Source organism: Mustela putorius, unplaced genomic scaffold (assembly GCF_011764305.1).
Source record: "Mustela putorius furo isolate JIRA1106 unplaced genomic scaffold, ASM1176430v1.1 tig00000430_pilon_pilon_pilon, whole genome shotgun sequence".
NCBI classification, from domain to species: Eukaryota; Metazoa; Chordata; class Mammalia; order Carnivora; family Mustelidae; genus Mustela; species Mustela putorius.
Window position 1 is genome coordinate 21,882,317 of NW_025421377.1, and position 25,605 is coordinate 21,907,921.

The 25,605-nt window shown below is 39.9% G+C and overlaps 1 protein-coding gene across 1 annotated transcript in view; it reads right to left on the reverse strand.

Annotated features, from left to right (window-relative positions):
- ADAMTS3 (ADAM metallopeptidase with thrombospondin type 1 motif 3) overlaps nucleotides 1-25,605 on the reverse strand; it is a 251,730-nt gene that overhangs the window by 138,291 nt on the left and 87,834 nt on the right. The window lies entirely within an intron of this gene.

Consider the following 25,605-nt stretch of genomic DNA (forward strand, 5'->3'; position numbering starts at 1 on the left):
TTTATTAATTTGAGGAACTAACTCGTATTTGTCCTATCTTCATCTAACACTTGATGATTTTATACGTATTTTTCCCTCCTCAAGCCCCACCCTTCCCTACTAAAAAAGTTACCCTTGATTCATGAACAGAGTCTTTTTTTCTGCTGTTTCATCGTTTACTTAGAAAATCCCAGGACTATGTTCACTACTATAGCTGAATAGAAATGATGTCTTTTGTCTGAAATTTGCTCCTCATTAGGTATCAAGTCCACATTATAGTCAAATAGTTACAGCTCACATTTCCAATTTAAAGGTCACACATTAATATGTAGTATGAATTTAAATTTTTGTGCTTTTTATTTGAAAATTAAGTCAGAGAAATAATGTGTTAGTGTGGGAATTGTAATTATTTTGGAAACACATGTCGGATCTAGAAGTCAGTCCTATTTTTCTTCTGAGGCCCTTAGCTTATTCTATATTTTCAAATAGGAGATTACTGGCTCTCATGAAACATGGACTGGACCTTGGGGATGAGCATCATTTCTAGCTATTGATGTAACAGTTCTACCACTCTCTGTTGAGCAGCACAGAAATTAAAGATTTTTTATTCATTTATTTGACAGAGAGAGATGATGAGCAGGCAGAGAGGCAGGCAGAGAGAGAGGAGGAAGCAGGCTCCCCACTGAGCAGAGAGCCTGATGCGGGGCTCGATCCCAGGACCCTGAGCTGAAGGCAGCAGCTTAACCCACTCAGCCACCCAGGTGCCCCTGAGCAGCACAGAAATTAAAGGTAGGTATGCCTTCCCATATGGCACTTGTTTGCAACAAATATGCTTGACTGTAGCGTTTCTGTTGCATTCGACTCTGCTCCCTGGTTTCCACTCTGACTTCTTCCACCTGTCATGCCCTCTGCTCTCCTTCCCTGTGGAAGCATCCCAGGGAGGTCTTAGAAACTAGGGTGTCTCCCCATGCGCTTCTGCACTCACCTTGATGCTATGCACAGAATAGTCCTTGATTTTACGTGACCCCGTCTCACAAGAAAACACGGCCACAGCTCCTTCACTAGGCTTAGCCCTTACCCTCCTGAAGAAACTTCTAGCTTTCCCTAAAAAGAACGCTGAGCTAATGGGCATTGGATATTCATGCTGACCTTTGAGACCTAACTCCCATTTTTGGAGTTGTTTTCTCATCTGGTCAATCACTCTTCCTCTACTCCTCTACTGTGAACTGCAGTGTTTTTTACAAGGGGCCTGATTACTCTTTATCCTTCCGAGTTATCCCTACTGTCAATGGATCTCCTCTACAAATAGAATTTCCAACATTTTCTTGTGCTTTCCAGTTGTCATTTTAATCTCTTTAGCATTGGTGTTCCATTCTCAAATCTCTTTTTACCAATAATTTCAACATCATTATTTTTGCCCTTCTCAGGCATGTATGGTTTCATAACATTCATAAAACTCCTTCAGACTAAGCAAAAACAGAGTTCCGTGTCCAAGGCTTAAATGTCCAGGCTCATCACTCATGCCATCCATCGGTGATAGGCAGTATTAACTGGCTTTATCTTGAAAACACTGGTCTGCTGGTGCACATTTAAGTTCATAAACGGAGCTTCATCAGCAGGGCTTCAGCAGTCCTCTTTGTTCTGGTCTTGTCTTTGCACCAAATGCCTGCAGTCACCACGTTCTAGGACGTTTCTTACCTTCTTGCCCCATCCTTCCATTTCCACCACCCCTCCCTTCGTTACAGACCTCATCAGTGCCCATGTGGATTTCAGAAACTGCCTCCTATCTTGAGACGTCCCACAAATCATCATGTTTCTCCCAGAGGCGTGTCTAACTGTAGATGGAAAGAGTGGCCCATGAAACAAGAATGAGCACTGGGCAACGGCTAGTGGGGACACCATGGCTAGTGACGGCGAGGCAGTAAGGATTAGCTCACAGGCCTTTAAAAAACATTTCTACATACCTCCTACTGCAAATATTCAATTCCCAGTCCCCATGATATTACTTTCCCCACTAAGCCAGATTCCATTTCCTGGCTCTCTTGTCACAGTTGGCTGTGAACCACGTTACTGTATCCTAACCAGGGAAGAAGTGGTAGTGGTGGATACCAAGAATAGGGCTAGCTCATAAATCCTACCACGTGGGCTTCCTCAGGCTGTTTCCATTATGACTGGGCAAACATAGGTAACACAAAAATTTAACATCGCTAAGCCTGTCCCTTGGAAGGCAATGAAAATTTAAGCCTAGTAGAGGTGGTATCAATGGCAAGGCAAGGTCCCATGACTCCTGAAAACTCCGTGGTCAAAAAATCTGAGAATCTACCCTTTTATTCATTAATTTAAGTGAAGTCTAATTTAAAAAGTACTTTATCTAAAGCGCCATACTAGACATGACAGTAAATAAAAGCATCTCAAAGATAGGGTCTCTTTGCCCTCTAGTTTAGGGCAATCTAGTCAAATAAACAAAATACATACTTACAAGTATTCACTGAGGTATGTTACAGAAAGTCCAGAAAGTACATGAAAGTGCCCTTGAGACTCAAATCAAGTGAGATTTTATTCCCCCACAAGTTTACTGGGCACACAGCAAATTATCAGTAGGAGCTGTTCATTCTATATCCAAATGACCTAAAATCTATTCCAACTGACATCTCTCCAGTCCCCATGGGGACTTCATTGTTCACGCGGTCTCACATTCTCATATAGCACAGCAGCCAAAATGGCTCTTGCAAGCTACCACATTATTTTAGACAAATGAGAATGTGGCCACAAATGGGCGGGACACGTGAGGCGCAACACATCAGGTACTTCATTCTTGCTCACATAAAAGCTTGGGATAGTTCTTCAAAAAAAAAAAAAAAAAAAAAAAAGATTTTATTTATTTATTAGAGAGATGGAGAGATACCACAAGTAGGCAGAGCAGCAGGCAGAGGGAAAGGGAGAAACAGGCTCTCCGCTGAGCAGGGAGCCAGATGCAGGGCTCAATCCCAGGACCCTGAGATCATGACCTGAGCCAAAGGCAGCCGCTCAACCCACTGAGCCACCCAGGTGCCCCCAAAGCTCGGGGTAGTTCTATGTCAGCTGGGAGGGGGCTCCATTCCACACAGCTGTGCAGATGCCCACTTCCAGTGCCGGCATCACCAGCCCTGCCCATCAACCCCTGGCGGTCTCACCCCTGAGGGTCTCACCTGGCTTACTATGCACCAACCTCAGGGCCTTGGCTCGGCTCCATTTTTCCTTTGCTATGTCAAGCTCCTTATTGCCTCAGACTTTGAAATGCTATTGGTTCTACTCAGAAGGCTCTTCTTCCAGCCCACCACACTTCCCTCGGCGGGCTCTTTTTCATTCTCCAGGTATTGGCTTTGCTGTGAATTCCTTAGAAATGACTTCCTTATCTCTACCTACCTTAGGTGGCCCCATCTACATTAGGACCATCTCAGCTCATTCTTCTGACTCAGAGCCTTGTGCTCTTTGCTCTCATGACCGTTAACACAAATTTTGGGTCGTTTTACATAAATGTATTATCCTCCATCTCCCCAAGAGCACTGTCGGTTCTGAGGCTGACTCCCCATTCATCTTTGCCTCCATAAGCCCCAGAACCATTGGTAGCAACAACTGTGTCTTCAAGATATTTTTTTATGAAAAACTACCAGAATGAATGGTACAACAGAGGGGCTAACAACTTGTCAGACGTGTTGTGGTCTCCAAAAGGTAGGAGGACCGCCATGCGGGTGGTGTGAGAGAAGGCACTAGAAGCGAGACCATTTAGGCTTGAGCAGGGTTCTGAAGCACAAAAGCCCAACACACGCGTGAAGGCACGCGAGTAACCTGCTCGCTCTGAGTAGAGCCTGTGCGGGGCAGCTCTGGAAAGAAGCAACGGAGGACTCGCTTGCCTGCAGTCCGGACTCTCACATGAAGAATGAGAACAACCACAACGCGGTTTGGAGAGACCGACCTGCCAGCGGGAAGAGAAGCCGAACCGGCCGGCAGCAGGGGGTTAAGTGCAAGTCCAGGAGGCAGAAGCGGCCGTGGGAGGAGATAAGGAGAAAGAGGGGGGAGGAATGAAGAGTAATTACAGGAGAAAGTAAGTACTTGATGCCTTTAAAATCGAAGTTCCTCTGCGTTGACAGATGCCCACTCTCCCTCGGGTGAGTCGCCAACCTTCTTCTGAGGCCCGAGGGCTTCCTCTGCTCCTGGCACCTCCTCTTGGGCCCGTCTCCTCATTCACTGTTGCTGCCTCCACTACAACCACGATGGGCTCTTGCTGATCCCTTTTGTTTTTCTTTTGTTCTTTTCTTTTTTTTTTTTTTTTTAAATTTATTTTTTATTTATTTTCAGCCTAACAGTATTCATTATTATTATTATTATTTTAACAAAGCCTAGTCGAGGTGACTGTCCCCCTTTCAGAACAGAAGCTTCACCAAGCCGGGCCTCTGTCCCGTTCATTCACTGCTTCATCGCAGGGCCCGGAACGTCAGCCTGGGCCGGCGTTGGTGTCCAGTTCTTGAGGGAGAAGAAAGCAATGTAAGCAATGGGCCAGTGAAAATAAAACATCTGAGAAGGAATGGCAAGAGGAGATGAGAGGAACCCAGAGAAGAGGGTCAGGGGCATCTCAGCCGCAGAGAGTTTTATCCAAATAATAGTAACTGTGGCGAAGAAGACACACGGGACGAACACTATGGAAAGGAAATCAAACAGAGGTATCTAATCAGAGGGGCAGGGGCCGAAGAAATGGTAAAAAGACTTATGGAAGAGGAAGTGGTCAGAGCCTAGTCAGATCGTAGCCAGATTCATCACGGGGAGACTTTTCTGCTGCTCTTCCCACCACCGTATACTGATTTCTCTCACTTAGTAGCTACCAAATGAGTACTTTTTAATAGTCACCCTATATATTCTCAGACTGCACCACCCCAGCATAAAATCATCAGTACATAACAGTCACGTATTGAAGGCTCTTTTCTCCACCGAGATACTCCATTAGGGAGTCATGCATTCAGCGAACATTGCTGGAAGCCCAGAGACCACGCACGGTCACTCCCAGTACTCAACAGCACAGTCACATCCCAGTACTCAACAGCACGGTCACATCCCAGTACTCAACAGCACACTCCTGCCCTCAGATCCCCAGTTTTATTTCACAAATGAATACAACACAGTGCCTTCCTTAGAAGAATAAAACCCAATGTATAAAACGAGAAAGTCTCAGACAGTGGCATTCCAAGTACCAGGATCACGTATCATGCTGCCAGTATTTACAACTTTGAAGTTATAACTTCAGAGTTTCTAGAAATGTCACACGTAAGAAGACATATGGTCCTAGGAGATTCTGTTAAACAGATGCAATCACTTTTTTTTTATAAACATATATTTTTATCCCCAGGGGTACAGGTCTGTGAATCACCAGGTTTACACACTTCACAGCACTCACCAAAGCACATACCCTCCCCAATGTCCATAATCCCACCCCCTTCTCCCAAACCCCCTCCCCCCAGCAACCCTCACGCATCTTCAACGTTACTTCAATGATGGATGATATCAAGGTAATATTCTGTGAATTTCCCTTTGTGACACAAAGCCCTCCACATCCACCATTCTCACTCCCATGTAACAGTTCAGGAAATATTAATTGTATTTCTCAAAATTATTTCCCCAAACTTAACACAGATGAAGTTTTAAGATACTTATTATGTTTAGGACAGCATTAAGGACATTATATTAAACACATTTTATTGTTTTAATTAAGTCTTCACTCGGGCCCTTTGACGGCATTTTGGAGAGGATATTTATAAAACAATGATCTACGCTAAAAATCCAGCTGCGTAATTCCCCTCTCATCTGGTCAACTCTTCCAGCTACATCACCAACAAACACTGCCAAGAATCCAGAATTAAGCCAACTCGCCTCTGAGGATGGAAACAGCTATCACAAAGGCCACACTCCTTACTCACTAGGAAGGGTCCTCACAGCCTTAGTTGACACTCAGTTCTAATAAGCCAGGTTAGATGGTTTCCTAATTCTCATCAGAGTATAAATGGCAAACAAGAGGAAGGGCTGTGGGACATAGGGACTCGCTATGAATGCCCTCTGCAAACAACAAAGCCCTTTAAAAAAGGGTGAAACTCAAGTCTCTATATGTCGATAACCATAAACCACAAGAAAAGACTAAACTGCATTAACTTGGTTTAAGATAAAAATTTATATAAAAGATAATTTAAAGAGTTCCAACAAGAATTACCAAGGTTTTCTTGAAAACTCTGTGCCAGATAATCTAAAACACTTATGCTATGGAAACATTCCATTTTTAATTGTGATACCTAAATCCTGTTTTACTGCAGTGAATCTTGAATCTGTTAAGGAAGGAGAGTCGAACTAGGTAGCTTTTGTGGATGCCAGGAAACACGTGCCAAATAATACAACACATTATTGAAGGTGAACTCAACCAGATATCCGTTATTTTGGGCTAAATTGGTTATCATGTCAATACGAGATCATAGCACAGAAAAGCAGTAATTAATTTCATATGCCTATTTTCTGTTTTTTGCTTTTTAAAATATCTATTGAGTTTTAAACAAGTTTAATTAAAATTAGGGTTTTTTTTAAAGATTTTATTTATTTGAGGGAGAGAGAGAGAATGAGAGAGAGCGAGCACGAGAGGGGGAAGATCAGAGGGAGAGGCAGACTCCCTGCCGAGCAGGTAGCCAGACCCGGGACTTGATCCTGGGACTACAGGATCATGATCCTAAGGCAGTCGCTCAACCAACTGAGCCCCCCAGGCACCCTAAACTTAGTTTAGTTTTAGATGTCTAGAAGAGGCACTGAAAAAAAAATTATTTTAATGTTGTGTGTGTATGTGAGAGAGAATATTTGTAAATATAATATTCAAGAAGGACTATCATTATACCTTAGGGGTACAACAGCTCTATATTAATTCACTAAGTTTCCTTGAAAACACATTTTGAGACTCGCCACTTTGCTACGCTACTTCCTCCAACTCGGTGTACCCACAGACATATTGCCTGGTCCCATTTTATCATTAGGACGGACAGGTATAATTACTATTGCCAAATCTTTCCTGAATTTCAAAGAGTATTTCAATGATATCCCCAAAATTTCTACACAGGAGACATCGAGGAAGAAAAAATAGTTGAGAAAGGCAAGAAAATAGTGAGTAGAACTGACTCAAAGCTGTATTTGATATGCAAAGACAGCATTTCTTTTTTACATTGAAGAAACTTAGTTATTTGGGATGCACTTGGAGAGGGTTTATGAAAATCGAGAAGTAGCTAAAATATTTCCCAAGCCATATCCCTGACTTCCATAAAGTTTTTCCTTATTCCAAAGCCAGAAGTAACTTTTTTACTACTTTGGATTCCAGCATCTTAGCTGTATGTCTATGGTACTTATCATTGTCAACCATTTAATTATTTATTTTAACTGTGCAAGTCCTTGGAGATTAAGAGATGTTGAGCAAGGTGTCAGCTGATTCTCTGAGATAAAAGTCTGGTTAAATTCCAGATTTATATTTGGGTCTCGCTGGCAATTCATTCAACAGTGAACCCTCTGGATGACTTCTGAGTCTCAAGATCATTGAACATAATCCCTTACAAACTGATAGCACTACATGTGTATTTGCAGAATCCGCTCTTTGAAGGGGGTGAATAGGCTCTCCTATTCAGGCAGGTATGATGATTAGAGCCCTAAATTAAAAGAGAGAGAGCGAGAGAGATTGCAAACATCTTGACTCAATTAATTAATATGGAGTCAATTAATTGCTAAAGCAAATGGACCTAACCTTAACCAGCAACACTAGACATCATCGTTTCAGTTCTTCAATTAGAAAATGTAATCTCCAACCTCCCATTGCCTGATTATCAAAATCTAGGTTGCAAAAAATGAAATTCTAGGAGTATTTCCTGAAGACTGAAGGATTTTCTATATATTTAGACGAATTCCTCTTGCTTACTCTAATCCCCACTACCAGCCCCTGCCTCAGTTAAGCCATGCTCTGGTTATTTGGCCCCTAAATAAAACCTTTTTCATTCAGCTACGTGAAGTGTGTTAAAGCATCAACCTATCATAAAGGAGATTATACCAGAAAAGCCCTATGAAGCCCATTATTATAATAATAGCGTGTTTGTTGTTGAGGACCTCTCAGTATCATACACTGTTTGCTATGTGAGAATCCAGGAAGAAGACTCTCTCAGATTTTAGTAATAGGACCCATTTTGCTTCTTCTGAAAAGCTGGTTTATTTCTATTTCAAAAGCATGTAATTATGCAACTAACAATATCTGTAGGAAAATTCTAAGTCAAATTTTTATTCTAACTTTAAGACAACCTTGTGCCATGAATCGTTGGAGACCAACCTTCTTTTGGACCTCGGTTTCCCTTCTCTCCTCTTCCCTTCTTTTTTTTTTTTTTTTTTAAAGATTTTATTTATTTATTTGACAGAGAGAGATCACAAGTAGGCAGAGAGGCAGGCAGAGAGAGAGAGAGGGAAGCAGGCTCCCTGCTGAGCAGAGAGCCCGATGCGGGACTCGATCCCAGGATCTTGAGATCCTGACCTGAGCCGAAGGCAGCGGCTTAACCCACTGAGCCACCCAGGCGCCCTCCTCTTCTCTTCTTGCTGACTTATTCTACTTTCAGTATCTAATTGTGTGACTGTGTATAAACTGCCACATATCTCTTCATGCTGTAGGACGCAGGTACTTGTTGAATGAAATGAAACTACATGCCCTATATACTTCAGGTTAAAACTAAGACAACATTATGTCTTAATCTGAAACAAGAAAACATAGTGCTGGGGCGCCTGGGTGGCTCAGTGGGTTAAGCTGCTGCCTTCAGCTCAGGTCATGATCTCAGGGTCCTGGGATCAAGACCCGCATTGGGCTCTCTGTTCAGAGAGCCTGCTTCCTCTGCCCTCTGCCTGCCTCTCTGCCTCCTTGTGATCTCTATCTCTCTGTCAAACAAATAAATAAATAAGAAAACACAGTGTTTTGGAAATGTAGAAGTTATAGGAGCAAATACAATTGTTAGTGTTATCCAACAGATCACAAATATGCCGGTTTGATGTACCTCAACTGTCATGGTAAGTTTGGTGCGCATCATTCAGAGACATAAAATATCCAAAAATGTGAAATCACAGAATTTTCTCCGTGGAGGAAAACTGAAAAAGCCAAATTGTGCAACACTCTTCAGTATCTTTTGCGGTTTAAAAGTCAGTGTGGTGACTGAACAACTTAAAAAGGAAGCGGGAGTAGCGCGGCTCCCCACAGCACTGTGCTACCGTGTGCTTGCACAGTCGGAGCGAAAGGATGGAGGACAAGAGGGAGAAGGGAGAGGCATGTGAAGGGGCTGAATTTTAAGATGTGTGGAAGGAGAATGCTCCTTGATCCTCAATTCCAGCATCTTAAGAACCTCTAGTAAAATGATTTTCCTAAGTATGTGACATTTACGGACTCTCTGGCATATAAACTACTGTATCGGTTTAAAGTAAAGCTTCATTCCTCTTCATAAAGAGAATAAATCACCCCCGAGTGTATCTGATTTTTTTTTCTCGTGTCAACTTTTCACATTAAAGCATTTTATCTAGGACTTTTCCTGAGTTCATGATAGGGTTTCTAAGGACATACAAGGAAATTGCTAAGAAAAAACTTAAATTAGGCGACTAAAACCCTGACAGGATCAAAGACTGCAAACATTCATTCTCCTAACAAGGGTAACTCAGAAAACCAAAAGATCCTTTCTGACTAAATGCTCAGGATTTCCTTTATGATCTAGTACCTAAATACTAGGCTTAAAGAGAAGATGCACCTACCTCATCTCAGCAGAAAGAAGGAAACTAGCTTGGCTGACAAAATCGGAGTTCGGACATAGCTTTGTTGTTAACTAGCGCGACTTTCGAAAAGTCATTTAAACTCTTCAGACCTCAGTTTCATAATCTGGAAAATCACGCGAGTTTTACTAGGTAATCTCTAAAATGATCTCCAAATAAATGATCTTCCAATGTTAGGTCTCCCAGGGAAGATGGGAAGTTCCAAGGCTGGTCCGTGCCAACATTCCAAGACCCGCTGATTCCCGTGATAAATAACCTGAAATACGACTTTAAGACTAACGTAAAGTAGGTCGCAAACTTTAGTTTGCCAAAGAAACTGGGTCCCAACCTCAGAGACTTTCCATGTTCCAACCCAGAGAGTCTGATTCAAGAGGACTGGGATGGAGATCAGAAATATGCCATTTTAACAAGCCCTTCAGTTCCTGCAAATAGTAGTAGTCTGGAAATTACAGTTTGAGAAAAACTGCTTAACAAATAATGTGCCAATCAAAATGAATTTCTGGATATTTATTCCCCTACTCTAAAACAAATTTTAAGGTGACTATTCAAAGGAAACTTGAGTAAATGGAATCTAGAAATTGAACTCTATATAATTAAAATACATAATAGTCATCTACTAAAGAGAAAATAAACTATGTATATATTTCTTGGTTTTTAAGAGTTTGTAGAGCGAGTCAGGGTGTCTTAACTATTCTAAGAAACAAAAAAGTTATAAAAAATGAATTAAAAATCATATCCTTTCATTTAGTAGAAAATAAATATCTACTAACAGTTGTCACAGTAAAGAAGCAGCTTTATAAATTCTATCTGGATAATGATTCTTTACACTTCCATAATAGATTATGGACTTGGCAAATAATATAAATGAATATTTGTTACTTCAAATTAATAAATATAGCATAATTTTTTAGCAAAAAACTAAAAAAAATAAATTCAACAATTAAAAAATAGTTCAAGGGGAATGTAAAATCCAAAAGAACCTAACTTTTTTATCTTAGAAATTATTCAAAACAGCATTATAATACATACTAAAATACATAATCATTGCAAGCCTTCTTGAGTCACAGAGATTAATTATTAAATCTAGGATTGTGCATATTATAATTTGAAGACACAAACTAAAGATATATTTACTGTTCCTGAAAAGAGTGTAGGTCACAGTTAACATTAATATAATGACAGGTATAATTTAAAGTATAGAAATGTTGCTTGTACATAGGAGTTCAACCTAGAGCTATTCAATCTATTCCTTTAGCACTTGCTATTTTTCTGCCACTGGGTGGATACTGGCAAGCCCATATCATGGTCAATATTCCCTAGGGCAGAGTTTCTCAAACTCTAAAATGTAAATGAATCACCTGGAGATCTTGTCAATGCAGAGTCTGATTCAGTGCTCTCAGATTCTATATCTCTAATAAACTCCCAGGCCACGTTCATGTTCTGGTCCCTGTATGAACACTTCGAGTAACAAGGCCTCAAGACATTTCAACCTCATTGAGTTAAACAAAGGAAATCCCATGAATTAGATATAGGTCAACGTGGCAGATTTTATTTACCAAAGATGGCCTGCAACACAATCTTCCATCCCACATTGGTTTTGTCAGGATGACCTTGACTTGATTCTGCCAAGAGGTAGAATTGAACTGCCCTCCCTGGAACCCAGGCCAGCTTTTATGATTCACCTTTATATGTATCAAAATAATGTGGTAGATGTGCCACTTTGTGATTTCTAAGCCTAGCCAGGGAGAAAACTTGCAGATTCTGCCTCAGTCCCAAGGAACACTCAACTCTCCACATGTCCTCTCTTAGAGCCAGCAGCCACACTGAGAAGCCCAAGCCATACAAAGAGGCCACATGCAGGCACTCTGGTAACCGCTGAAGCCTTTGAATCACTCAGCCCAGCCACCAGACGTGAGAAGGAAGAACCCAGCTCCACAGAGTCCCAACACTCAGCCATTCAAACCACTCCTGTCTTTTGAGCATTTCCAGATGAGGACCCAGACATTCTGGAGCAAAGACAAATCATCTGCACTTGTCCTCTATGAATTCCTGACACACAAAATCCATGAACATAATAAAGTAGCTGTGATTTGACATTCTAAATTTAGATGGCTTGGTACCCAACAATGGAAAGCTGAGAGAACGAAGTTAGCGTTAAGACGGAGAAAGAACACCTAGTGAATAAAAGAAAATTCTTGATCCTCACATAGTATTTTGAAGGGTTTAAGACAAGGTTGTATAGTGAAGACGGGGAAGGTCTGATGATAGAGACAAAACTGTCACAAGAACTCAAGGGAAAGAAAAGTCTGGCTGGAACAAAAGGTAAGTCCTGAGATAAGGCAAGAGATCATAACAGAAATTGAGTGGGAACAATAGCAAAGAAAACTGAAAGGCATCAGCAACAGATAAATAACAACCAACTGGAAACCCGAGAATATATAAAGGAATTTAAAAATGGAACATGGACTGTTAAGACTTCAGGGCAGTTTATGACAACATCACTGAAAACTCTTTCATCAAACTAACTACAATACCCATAAAGCAAGACATAAGTCAAACTAAAGCAAACAAAGGAAAAGCTGTAGGGAGAGAAACAGAAGTGAAGCAAATAGACAGAACACCCAGTGGGCATAAGTAAGAATAGAAAAAGAAAATTATGGTGCAATGCTACAGTGACTCAGGATCTGGTGACACTTCCTCTGAATAAACATTTTCAGTCCCCACTGCAGGTCATCCATTATTCCAGGAACCGGGAATACAGGCAGGACCATGACAAAGCCAGCACCCCACAAAGCTTAAAACACTGGTGAAAACAATGGACAAGTAAGGGATGTATTTTCATATAGTGAAAACGTATTTTGAAGAAAATAAAGCAGGGTAAAGGAATAGAGAGATTCAAGGGGAGATGAATGGGAAAGACCTAGAAGATGTGCATCTGCTAAATATAAACAAAAAAAGAGCCTCTGAAGACCAAGTTGTAATGAGAGAAAAAGCCCAGAGTCCTTATGGATAAAGTAACCAACAAAAAAGAAGAAAGCCCACGATAGCATCCTAACCAACCACAATCCACAGGCTGCTGGGTCAGAAAGTTGGGAGTCGTTCTGGATCCTTCTGTAGCAGAGGCTGCTGGAACTCATCATCTTTCTAGACATACAGGAGAACTACATTCCCCAGCCTTCTGTACGATCAGGTACGCCCAGGTACCAACCATTTCAGTGCGGGTGAAAAGGACATATTCTACCTTGTTAGCCTGGCCTGCGGTACCGTCCCCCAGCATCCTCCGCGTCAGAGGATGGGAGAGGAGAAAGGTTGGGTATTCGTCTCTGTTTTCCTTTCCTGCCACACCACAGGTCTGACAGTAGTACGCCTCAGCTACCCTTTGCCATGGCCGCAGTTTTAATACCATGTCCCCTGCCTTATCCCGTGTGGCCTTGGGACAGTAACAACATCCACCTCTTGATGGGCTCTGGGTGCCTCATCATCCCACGCTGGTTCCCTCATCCCTGCACACATCTCTTTAAAGAGGCCCTTCGTGAAGCCCTTCCCAGTTCAACCTCTTACAGAATGGCACTGCTCCCTCCCAGGACCCTGACGGATACTCTACCCTACTTCATTAAAAGTTTATGTTAAATAAAGAATATTACACCTAGCTGTTAAAAAGAACTAGTAAAAATGATAGAACTTTAAAACTGACGCGTGATCTTAGAAATCACCTGGAGTCCTTCCATTTTAGTTCCAATGGGACCAACAACCCATAATGGAATTTCCCTTATACATTGTCTAGTCATTCTATGTAGCTTACACCAAACGGAAATCAATGCCAAACCTTTCATATTTTTCAGAAGTTATTTAGGATTTTTTTTTTTCAGGAAAAAAAAATAACAAGATCCAATTCTTAAAATTCACACTCAGAAACTAGTTCTCCTTTGGAACAGCAGCCACTGCAGCTGGAACGAAAGAACATATATTTCTCGGTTCTCATTCTTTCAATGAAATCCGACTCTGTTTATAGAGCTGCCAAATGGCTGAAACAGCCCAAAACAGTTTACAGTATTGAAATATACTGACTTTTTTCCCTGATGATCTTCTTATGATGGAAAAAACAAGCTTTAACCACAGTTGACCCTGAACATTAATGTCAGGTCCTGATCAAAAGCCACACCCTGCCTGCAAGTCACATTAAAATGCGAAAGCATCTCTCCGGCTAGTTTAGGACCAGCCTCTGTCCACTATCAAGCCCTGTGGATAAAGACTTTCTCTAGTTCCTCTAAATTTACACTGGCTCTGCAGCACTTACCTCATATCTTGAGTTGCTTCTGATGTTCTTGCCCTGGGATGTAGCATTTGCTGATCCGTACCATCTCAAGAAAAGGAGAGAGCTTATCTGTCAAAGGAGCTACACCTTACTTCGAACTAAGCCTTGACCCTGACACATTAAGTATGAGGCTAAAGCATGAGTTGTTTTGAATAGCTATATGTGCTGCTCTAATGTCTGTCGGGCACAGAGGCCAGTGAGTCACACGATTTTATTTACTCCTCCTGCATCTTTCTTTGCACACCTGTGCTATATGAAAAGTGTGGTATCACACAAAATTTACTGAAGTTATACGCTGGCATTAAAATAGGTCTCTCAGGCGACATGGGGGCTTGGGGGGGTAGAAAAAGGATAAATGAAACAAGATGGGATCGGGAGGGAGACAAACCATAAAAGACTCTTAATCTCACAAAACAAACTGAGGGGCTGCTGGGTTGAGGCGGGTAGGGAGAGGGTGGTGGGGTTATGGGCATTGGGGAGGGTATGTGCTATGGTGAGTGCTGTGAAGTGTATAAACCTGGTGATTCACAGACCTGTAACCCTGGGGCTAATAATACATTAAATGTTAATAAAAAAATTTTTTTAAAAGAAAAGAAAAATAAATAAAATAGGTCTCTCAATGTCACAAACTCTGCTAAGTAGTAAGCTTAGGCCTACATGATTTTGCAAGATTTTTTCTTACAAGATCTCTGAAGAGCTTTGCTTTCTATTCTGTATGCAGGCTGATTAGTGCTTTTTATTCTTTTTAAATTGTAAATGTAAATCACAGAGATATGAGTAGGGATTAGAAAAAAGCTTATTTCCCACAACAAACACGGCTTTTATAGAATGGCTGGCCTCTCTTGCTCCCTATTACTATTTGGTACATCAACCAACTAGACAAATAAGTAAGGTGAAATCCTAGCGAAAGCATAGTTGGTGCAGCTGGGCATCCATACTGACTATCAAATACAGATGACAAGCCTCTGCCTTCAACCCCGAGCACATCCTGATGATGGCCGCATAAAGAACGAGCAGAGACCAACGCTGGTCAGCGCCCTGAGATTCATAGGCTACAAGCAAATAGCACCTCACTTCATTCGACACGGCCGGAGTACCCCAAGAAAAAGCAGTTATGCCCCTAAGTGTTTGAGGTCCACATATACGATACGATGACAGTGATAAAAACATCAATTTAAACTTATATAGCTCATTCCACATTCATGTGTTCTCCCAATCTTTAAAACCTTCTGTGCTATTTAGGTACAACTACTAAAGTCAAATGACATTCCCACTGTCATGTATGTAGGTAAGTGGCACAGCTAGGACTTTAACCCTTATTTTTCAACTCCTAATCTGATGTTCTTTCTAATCTTTTCAAATACTGAACCACCCTTGCAGCCCAGGAATAAATCCTACCTGACTGTGATGAATAATTATTTTAATGTACTGTTGGACTCGATTTGCCAGTAACCTGTTGAGAATTTTTGCATCTATGTTTATCAGGGTTACCCGCCTATAATGCTCCTTTTTAGTGGGATCTTCTTCTGGTATGGGAACCAAGGCAATGCTGGCCTCATAGAATGAGTTTGGAAGTTTTCCTTCCATTTCTATTGTTTAGAACAGTTTGAGAAGAATAGGTATTAACTCTTCTTTAAATATCCAGTAGAATTCCCCTGGAAAGCCATCTGGCCCTGGACTTTTGTTTGTTAGGAGATTTTTGATGACTGATTCAATTCCTTTGCTGGTATTGGGTCTATTCAAATTTTCTATTTCTTCCTGTTTCAGTTTTGGGAGTGTATATGTTTCTAGGAATTTTATCCATGTATTCCAGATTGTCTAATTTGTTGGCATACAGTTTTTCATAATATTCTTTTTCAATTGTTTGTATTTTTGTTTTGTTGATTGTGATCTCTCTCCTCTTTCATTCATGATTTAAAAGAAGATCTTAGACCCATAAGAAATGCAAATTCTGGAGCTCCACCAAACACATAAAGTCACACACTCTGAGGTTGGGTCCTAGAGGTAGGCAAAATGCTAAGGTGGTCCCCATTAATTTCTTCATTATTGGCAAAGATTTAAAAGAAAAATAATCCTCAGTTCTTCAAAGTTATGGAGAAACAAACATTCATAAACATTAGTATTGGAATTACAAATTATTACAGCCCTTCAGGAGGACAGTTTGGCAGTGTGGATTCTTAAAAATCCACATATCCTTTGACTTGGTGTCTCCACTTGTAAGAATTTAAATGTATATGCGCCAAGTGGAACAATAAATAAGCATTACATATTTCAATTATAGCACAGACACATTAAAACTTTTTCATGCATTTGTACTGCCAGGGAAAGATGCTGAACTCTAATGTTCAGCAAATAGCAAAATGCCACAGAGAGTTTGTTCTGCTTCATTTTAGTTTGGGAAAAATCATGTGTATAAAGCATACAAACATCTCTTAAAAGACATACAGTCTCTTCTCATTAATCGTGGTCATTTCACTTTACAAAGAACAAATGAATACTGAAATAGTGAATGCTAAACAATTGCTCCTAGGGGAAATACAGGGTTCAATTCCTGAAAGCCTCTGGTTGCAACATTTTCATCAGGCAATCAATATATAACTCTGCTTTCGATGTGTTTCTATTTAACAGGCAACTTATTTAAATACGCTGTTGATTCATTAACATGGAGCTCATGGCCGACAGCATTATAATTCATGCCTGAACAAAGCTTCCCTCAGGTATTTTGTCCCTGAGGCAGACCACAGCCCCCTTGTGCTCAATATTATTAGCCAGCACTTCAGCACTCCACTTGGGGACCATTTCAAACAGTGAAATCACCAATAAAAAACACAAAACTGCAAAAAATGTGGCACTAAGTAAACCGCAGGAAGGATACTTGTTACAGCCAGAGAGCTGAAACAAGAAGGCAGAGAGTTACCTTGTTTGACCTCAACTAGGAACATGCACATTTGGGCAACTCGAAATTTCTGCTGCTCTGTGCATGTCCGTGAATAATGGCAAAGACACCCCTGTATTAGCAAGTAAGCAAACTTGCAAATACGCAATCCATGAGTAATGAGGATTGATTATGTATCAACATGTCAACAGAAGCCACATTTATGTACTGTATTCCTGAATTTCTCAACAATGAACATGTATAAAAAGAGAAAAAGAAGCTTCTTTCCATTTTGGAGGAATAGAGGGGAATATATTTCACAGTTCGGATATAGCAAAGTCTACCTTCTGCTTAAACTGTGGATAGTTATATTAACTCTGTTAACTTCCGAAACTTCTAATTGGCTGTCAGTTTGTCCAAGACAGCACATGGCATTTAGGAGATGCTCCATAAATGGATGCATTTCCTCAAATGTCAGTTTGCCCATGCTGCTCACATTATAATACATTCCCCGATAAGGCAATGATTAAAAGTAGAGCTAAAAGTTGTGACATGGGCATTTTGCAAAACTCCCTCGCACCGAAATCACCACTTATCGCTAAAGCTCATCAGGGAATTCATCTTTGGAAAGAAATTTAGTCCCTTTAGTAAGAATCACCAGGGAAGCACTGCACCACTAGAACACCTGACATCAAAGACTTGTCAACCAGCTTCCTAAAATATTCTCAAAGTAACTGGATGTTTATAAACAACAACAACAACAACAATAACAACAAAAAACAACTCTGCACCAATTTATGGAAACAAAGGTGATCAGACTGCTAGTCTTTTGCCCATACATATGCATGCCCATGAATTTTATGGCCATGACCTGAATCCAATTTCTGTCACTACTGTTCATTCTCAAGTAAGTATACAGGTTGAAAAACTGACACAGAATATGCTCTGCAAGGTTGTGTGGTCAACAATATCCATCAGTTTCAAAGCTCTCAGCCAGGTCTCAGTATCGGTCCACTATGAACTAGTCCTCTAGGGGGTCATGACTGCAGAAGCTCTCCTAGAGCCACGTGGCTTAACTTATGTCTAACAATACTCAGTACTAATGATACTAACAATAACTCAAACCCATCAAGGGAAGAAAACAAGAATTTCTTGTGCTCTCACCCTGGTAGGTAAAGTCCTATGGTATATTTAATATAGTCATTTTACTAATAAAAGTGTGTTAACACTAACAGCAGTTAATGGCAAAATATAGGCAGTTTGGAGAAAACAAAAGTATCCTATAGGATTCTTTCCATTAATAGGATGGGCTTTAAGTGTGAATGTAACTGTTTCATCTTTCTGAGTTCCCACAAACGTTTTGGGTTTTTGCTCCTTTTGAGCTTTAGCTATTGTAATTTAGAGAGGTTCAGCCAGAGTAAACAGACAGCACCTTCCTCTACTTATATGAAAATTGGGGCACAGGGGAGCAGCAAGGCTGCACACAGGGGTAACAGGGTAAGACATGGATTCACAGTCCCATTAACAAAGCCTGCTGAAAGGCTGAATATATGATATTGTTCCTTCTTTTGTGTAGAAAAATTCTAAAACAGTGTTTCTCAAACTTTTGGGTCTTTTACTCTCTTTAAAATTATTGGGGAACTCAAAGAGCCTTTGTTTGTATAGCTTATGTGCTTGGTATTTATTCTATTAAAAATCAAAGTAAAAATTCATAAAATGTTTTTAATTCACTTAAAAATAAAATAATGAGTCCATTATATGAAAAATAAATAATATTTTATGGAAAAAAAAAAGTCCAAACAAGCTCAAAACGAAGAAAATTTAGTGCAAAGGGTATCCATTTTTTTTTTTTTTTTGCAAATATTTTTATGTCTTACTTAACAGAAGAGAAGACAGCTGGATTCTCCCACCTGCTTCTGAATTCAATCTGTTGTAATATCTACCACACCTCTTGCAGCATCTGGAAACGTGACTGTGTACTTGAATGAGAATGACAATGAGAGAAACAAATGATGTTTTAGTACTATTGTGGAAATAATCTTGAACTCACAGAATCCCGGAAACGGTCTTAAGGACAAAGAGGGACCAAGCGGTCAGGTTTGGCGGGATTATCCTAGTTATATTTTTTTTCAGTTTTTATTTAAATCCTGATTAGTTAACACGCAGTACAATATTAGTGTCAGGTGTACGATACAGTGATTCAACACGTCCACGCAACACCTGGTGCTCAATGCAACAAGTGTCCACCTTCCTCTCACACCTAGCTCACCCACCCCCCCACCGACCTCCCCTCTGGTGACCATGAGTTTGCTCTCTGGAGTTCAGAGTCTAGTTCTTGGTTTGCCTCTCTCTCTCTCACTTTTTTCCCCTCTGCTCATTTGTTTTGTTTCTTACATTCCACATATGAGTGAAATCAGATGGTATTCGTCTTTCTCTGACTCACTTATTTCTCGCTTAGCATGACACTCTCTAGCTAGCTTTAGCATGAAAATCGCAAGTCCTGGGGAAAACACTTAGGCTGAGGCAAACCAGGAAGACTGGTCACCCTATCTGTATACACCCTAAGAATAGCAGTGCCAAACCAAAATGTAAAAGATCAACTTGCTTAAGATTACAACATCCACTGACTACTGCTATGTCTTCAAAAACACAAGACTACCTAATTCCTGGGTATGCATGTATTCACGGTGATTTTTTTTTTTTTTTTTTAGGATTTTATTTATTTATTTGACAGACAGAGATCACAAGTAAGCAGAGAGGCAGGTGGTTGGGGAGAGGGGAAGCAGGCCCCCCCACCGAGCAGAGAGCCTGACGCAAGACTCCATCCCAGGACTCTGAGGTCATGACCTGAGCCGGAGGCAGAGGCTTAACCCACTGAGCTACGCAGGTGCCCCTTCACTGGGATTTTTATACATTGCGTAATAATGTACTAATTTGAAATCAGTGGAATCTTCTAAGTAACAAATACCTAAGCATATATAAAGCAAAGGCTTGATATGGTATGCTAGGAAAAGTCAAAATTAAGCTATTTTTAATTTTTCTGTGGTTTGGGACCTGGGGAATGAACTAATGTAATTTAATAAATGGCAATTAAAATATATTTACTTTTTAAAAGTAGTCTGCACCCATTTATAAAGTATTTATTCACAAAATGCAATCATTCAGAATTCTTACTATCATAGTAACTAATTATCTCAGACAACAACAAAAAAAATTTAGCTTCCTGAGAATTAGCTTATTTTTATTTATTTTTTTTAGAATTGGTTCATTTTTTAAAATGTTTTACTGAATAAGTATATTAACTTTGCTTTATGGCATTCAAACGCCAAGCCACATGTTTTCACCTTTAGTTCCTCTTAAATGAAATTGTGTATGAGTAAGTCTTTAGTCAAATAATGCAGTCATCTGTTTCCATCATTTTTTCCTTTTTTAGATGAAGGATTTCTCAAACATTATGTATAGAACAACTAACAGTACCAGAATGATCTTTTAATAATTGCTAAGATCCTTTTCTTAAAATATGAATGACAAAATCATATTATTTAGATTAAAATGTTGTAAGAAATCACCATCGTAACCAGTGATTTTCCTTCATTTGAGATATTTTACATTATTGAATTGGCAACAGACATTCATTTCGAGCTCAAGACATTTTTCTTGCCATCTTTCTCACAAAATTAAATGTGTACCTACAGTTGCTATGTTACTGGTATAAGCCTTACCTTGGCATAGTAATTTTGTTTAAATAAATCATTTTCTGAAAAGGTGTTTGCTGAAACCTTAAAATGTATTTCCAAAAGCAATAATCCCCTAAAAGAAAAAATGTGTCTCCCTTCTCCAATTTTTTTTGAGGTTATTTTTTTATTCTTCAATTGTCTGTAAGCTAATTAAGGAGGATATTTATGATTTTTTTTAAAGAGGTATGTCATAAGTCAGTGCAAAATTTAAGAAAATATGCAGAACATGATTTAATAGCTTTTCTACTTCAAATTTTTAAAAGCAAAACTATTTTATGTGAAATACCACTAATATTTTAAATTCCATAATCTTGATAAAAGTCACTTTTAATTGCCTGAGAATAATAATTATATGATACGAGTAATGTAAAAAAGCATCAAACAGACAAATGTAAGGTAAGCATCGCAGTATTTTTCAAACACATTTCAAAAGGGACAAAGATCTGAATCCCATTTGATAATCATGCATCAAAATCTGGTAAAATAGTAGAATCTAAAAAAAAATTTTTTTTTTTTTTTAATCATAGATCAACTGCTCTATACCAGAAACCACACTCATACACTAATGTCCCTGCCAGGGGTTTTTCCAAATTTTGGCTTACTCCCCAACAATTTTTCAAGGGGGGAAAATTACTTTCCCACTTAAAAACTTGCAAAGATATCTGTCCCTTAGAAGATGAAGTCTAAACTTCTGAGCACAAGTTTATAATGTTCATTTAGTCCCCAAAACACCTCATCTTATGCCAATTCATTCCTTCAACAAGTAGGCCTAGATGGCTACCAGCTCTGGCCCATAGCGGTGCTCAACCACACCTTTTGTATCAGCAATAGGAACACCTTACAAGCCCATATTCCCCTATGCCTTTGGACATACTTCTGTCTTCCTGTAAAGACAGAGCACAGTGCAGGTGAGAAGTTTATATAAGAGGAAATCTGGAAATTGAAAATCAGGAAAATTAAAGAGGTTCACTCTGTCAGTTTTGCCCAACCATAAATAAAATCAAAATAATTTTATTGAGTCCCATGGAGGGGAAAAGACATCTCTTCAGTTTGGATTTCTACTCCATTTTACTAAAACAATTCTGAGGAGAAAATTAGCACTACTTTGTTGGTGTCATTTTTTGATTGACATGCAATAAAAACACAGATCATAGGAACTCAGTCCAAGTCTTCAAAATGGCAAACACCTGTGTAACCAACACTGAAAACAAAATATAGGACATAGCTCTAGGCATCAAAAGGTTCTCTCATGCCTCTTTTCCAGTCAATTTCTCTCCCCAATCCCTAGATAATTACTTTCTGATTCTATCATATATTTTTAAAATCTATTCTTAGACTTCATTATAAATAGAAACATAGTGTATGTAGATTTTATTACTCTGCCATAATATTTTTGAGATTCACCCATGTTGTTGCATGGGTCACTAGTTTCTTATTACTTTTGCTGACTAGGATTAGTGTATGAATACAGTTGACCCTTGAGCAACATGGGTTTGAACTATGCAAGTCCACTTATATGGGGATTTTTTTTTTTTTCAGTAAGCACAGTACAATACTGTAAATCTATTTTTCTCTTCCTTCTGATTTTCATAGTAACATTCTTTCTTCTCTAGCTTTACTGGAACAATAAGGTATATGATACAAATAACATACAAAGTAGGTCTTGACTTTTTATGTTATTGGTGAGGTTCCCACTGAACAGTAGACTATATTAGCAGGAAAGTGTCAGGGGAGTAAAAAGTTCTATGTGGATTTTCAACTGTACAGGGATCAGTGCCCCCATCCCCCAAACTGTTCAATGACCAACTGTATACCAAACCTTTCATATATTTATTGACATTCTGTGTATCTTTTGTGAGATGTCTGTTCTACTCTTCCTCCATTTTAAAAAATGAGATTATTCAACTTTCATCACTAATTTGTGGAATTTCTTTAAATATTCAGTACACAAATTGTTTTTTTGGACCTACATGTTGCTAATATGTTTTCCCAGTCTGTGCTTTATTCATTAGTTTGACGGTGTTTTGTGACGAGCAGAATTTTTAATTTTGATGAAGTCAGAATTAAATAGTTCATTCATTATTATATTTAGGCTTTTTATTATTGGCATTTAGAGCTTATTAATGGTTTATTAATGGTATTTAGGGTTACTGCTTTTTGTGTCTTGCTCAAGACACAAAATCCATCCCTAAGTTTCTTATCCATCCCTAAATTTTCTATTAGAAGCCTTTTGTTTCTAGGTTTACATAGTAGTCTATGATCCACCACAAATTAAAGGGTTTGTTTTTTTTTTAATTATTAACATATAATGTATTATTTTGTCCCAGGGGTCAAATTAAGTTTTATACATGAAGTTAGATAGGAGTTGAGGGTTCTTGAATAATTATTTGAAATATATCACTGTGTAGGAGACAGGGGTCCAACCCCATGTGGACGAAGTGGGGCCTAAAGCCCTCCCTTTCTCCCCTCTGGAAAGAGGCAGAACAGGTCTACCAGATTCAGACCCTGAGGCTAAGGCAGAGGAATGGAGTAACACTTTGGTGTCTACACATTACAGAGAGTGGATTTAGAAACTGCATGGTTTCCGACTCTCGTGGATGCCCACAGATGACACAAATCCACTTTAATTTTTCTCTGGACTTTCTATTATCCAAAATTGCAGTCCCATTATTCACAATTGTCCATTATTCACCCTATGTGCCAACAATTCTCTCCAGATTAGGAATATCTTGCTCCTATTAGAATGGTCTTCTCATCAGAGGTTGCAATTTGCCATTGGGAAAAGGCTAAACACAGAGGTGGTCTCGGTCTATTCCTCAGTCAACTCGATAGGACAGCTACCTGCGTAGATATTCAGAGCGTTTCCCTACACAGAGGAAGGGAGGGAGGAAGTTAAGAAGGGAGAGAAAGAGGAGGAGGGAGGAGGGAAAAAGAGCAAGAGAAAGGAAAGAAAGGGAAAAAAGAAGAGGAGATATAGAACGCGCAATCGACCCAGGAAACCTCACTCATATTCCCAGTTCAACCCATCCTATTTCATGCTCCTACTATTATTAGGTCAATGATTGCCTCAAAATCCTGGCAGTAGGCAGCACGACACTGGTCATGTCGGTGGTCATTCTGCTGTGGTCTGTGGGAGGCCCGTTGCAACGTACACAAGCTCATTCCCTCCAAAGGAGGAAACAGGCAGGTGAGGAATCACCACATCCCACAAGAAACTTCCAGAACAGCTCAGGTATGGGCTGCAGAGGCAGCCAGGAAGAGGACAAACACCGCCCAGCTGCTGCCATGTGTCTAAGTAAAAATGGGCCGCGGGCTGACTTCCCTTCAGAGGAGAAAATACAAACACATAAATGCAGAGACGGTTCCTTCTCCTGTTCCTAGAAAAACAAGTAAGGAAAGAACTCCCGGCTCCCCTCACCAATCCTAAATGGAGAAGGGAAGGAGGTATGCAAATCTCCGCGTGTGACGCATGATAAAAATTGCGTCCTCTCATGTGTTTCCAAGATCATAAAAAATAAGTTGGTAGCTGTCATCATGGTCTTATCCTGGACCTTTGAGGATAAACATTAAACACCTTAGGGTATTTTTTTCCAATTTAAAGCTAAACCCAGGCTTCCAATGACCATCTGTGTTAAAAGCAATGTGCTCACATGTGAATTCCTCAAACTTTCTAAACCCACGGATTTGTGTATGGGCATTTGTGCTTAGATGTACACTGAGTGTTCTTTCTTCCATTCGCCTTGTTTTGTGGGGATCTATAAGCACTTTTTAAGGAACTGAGTGGTCAGTGAACAAAGTCTCACACGAGAAAATGCCATACCTAAATGCTGGATGTAATCAGAGGAAAAGAGCATTGCTTATCAAGTGGATTTTGCAAGCTGGGATGCAAACCGTAGGAGGTACAGGGTAAATTCAGATCGCGATTCCAGATCATGCAGAACTGCCAAAACATGGGAACAGGCCAGATGCCCCCGCCCCCAAGACCAGAGAGCCATGCAACGGAACAGTCTTCTGTAATAAGAAGCCATGAAGAGCTCAAGGGTGCTCCACAGGGACACACTTTGAAAACATGTGAAGTAAGAGAAGCCAGTCATGAAAGAATATATACTGTACCATTCCATCACAGGAAATGCCTAGAACAGTCAAGTCCATGGAGACCAAAAATTGCTGAGTGGGGCTGGGCTTGTAGAACTGGGGGAGCCGGGAAAGGAATGGTGGGGGAAAGGCGGGCTGACTGCTCACGGGTGCAGGGCTTGGTCCAGGGGGCGAAAATGTTCTAAAGTTCATTGTGCTGATGGCCGCACGACTCGGTAACTAGACTAGAAACCACGAATTTTAAACAGGTGAATTATAGGATACATGAATTACAGTTCAATAAAGGTGATAAAAATTGGATGACACTTTGTAGCAGTAAATGACTTTGTAGCAGTAAAGCATCTCCTTTGTGTATTAGAAAAGGCATAAAATAAATAATTGCCCATACTTTTAAGAATACATCTGGGAGAATAATGGGAGAAGCAAAACTGGGAACAAGAACTCTTCTGAGCCTAATGCCACAAACTCAACATCCTTCAACTGATGCAGCCACCAAATGTTCTAATAATTGGTGGCAAAGTTTCTCCACCTGCTTCACAGCCCCTGTTATATACATAGTCCTTAATCCTGGGGGAAAGCAGGTCTAGAATTGTGAAAGAGAAGGATTTTTTTTCATGCATTTTAATTTGAAAGCTTGAATAGAAAAAAACAGAGCCAATAAGAACAAAAGAACAAATGTTACTTTTATCAGCAAGACCCCATTGTAAAACAGAGATCAGCTAAACAAACATAAAGTCCATGGGGTAGAGGACTTTCCTTAATGAAATCAA